This window comes from Amphimedon queenslandica, unplaced genomic scaffold (assembly GCF_000090795.2).
Source record: "Amphimedon queenslandica unplaced genomic scaffold, v1.1 AMPQUscaffold_9551, whole genome shotgun sequence".
Lineage (NCBI taxonomy): Eukaryota > Metazoa > Porifera > Demospongiae > Haplosclerida > Niphatidae > Amphimedon > Amphimedon queenslandica.
This window is the reverse complement of record NW_003550177.1, coordinates 2,314-3,861: the sequence shown is the minus strand read 5'-3', so window position 1 is coordinate 3,861 and position 1,548 is coordinate 2,314.

Here is a 1,548-nt window from a genome sequence, read left to right as displayed (position 1 = left end):
AAACTACGTATGTACATGTATACATGTATTTTTACACTTGTGTTAAGGTGTGCCTCTACTTGGTAAAATTTAATCTGGTGTCAAAAATGTGACGTGTTGAATATAAAAAATGAAAATTACCAAGATCTGCAATGTACATGTACATACATGTACAGTACATAGGAGAAATTAAAGCAAAGGAGTGTTAAAAATATAAAGAAAAGTATTAAAAGAATGTAGCATAGGGGTTGAAGCATATAATCAGTCATGTACATGTACATGATCCACACGAATTAATGGTTGGAAAATTCTTATAATTATCGTATTACTACAATACAGTGTTACATTAATAGCATCTAATTGAGCTACATGTATTAACAAGAAGTTGTGCCGTATTAAATTGAGTGTGGTCAGCCTTGACATTGTACATAAAAGCACTATCTTTATACTAGTGATAACAATCATTAGTATGATAATGATATACGTGTACATGTACATGTATGTGTACATGTATATACATGCGCTTCTGATATGAATGGAATCGCATCACACATGCATATGCACATGTACATGTAATGTACTTTAATGTAATTGAATTGTTCATGTGTGCAACTGTGCATGCATGAATATTAATGATATGCATGTGTGTGTGTGTGTGTGTGTGTGTGTGTGTGTGTGTGTGTGAGTGTGTGTGTGTGTGTGTGCAGACAGACGCAACACACACACACACAGAGTCAAAGAAGTGAGACACATATTTGTAGCATGACCATAATTCATTATCTCATGCTGTGGTTTATGAATTAATTGCTATAGGAATGAAGTCAAGTCTTTGGAGGATAAAGTATCCAGTGCTTATGTGAAATACCAGTCCATAATGAAAGGAGGGGGAGAGGGGGGCCCTAGTGGTGGAGTCTCTGCTTTACCATTGCTACCAGTTAATGACCAGTTTACTCTTAATAAAGATGAGGCTTGGTACACCTTAAGCATTGAAACACAAGTAATTTGAATACAATATTGTACATATACATATGCATATACATGTACATGCATGTATTTATCAATAATTATGTGTTTATGTATTATTTTTATCTTATGATTACAATTATGCTCTTCACTATACCATGCAATTACATGTATTATTGATTTAATTATTTTTTCTTTATTTTTCTGCTTCTACAAATGTATTTACTTCCTCTATTCATTGTCCTTAGGTTCCATTGGATATGCTGTTGCTACAGTGCAATGTTCCTGTTGATATACAGGAGATTGAGAAGAGCACTGCTGTAATCAGCTACTCACCGCCTGACCCAAAAGTAACCTTATTAGTAATTATTTCATGTTTGATGTTTCACATATTAATTTTTAGAATGGTAGCTATCTTTTAGCTACTCTCCGTTGCAGCATGTATACATCACGTTTGGAAGTCAAGGTACAATTTAGAAATATTTTTAAAATATTAAAACTTTCCTTTCTCTACATATGTACACCTTTCTTTATCTGTACATGTACGTGTACAGGTTAGATCAATAGAGGGTCAGTATGGTACACTGAACGTGTACGTTACACCAA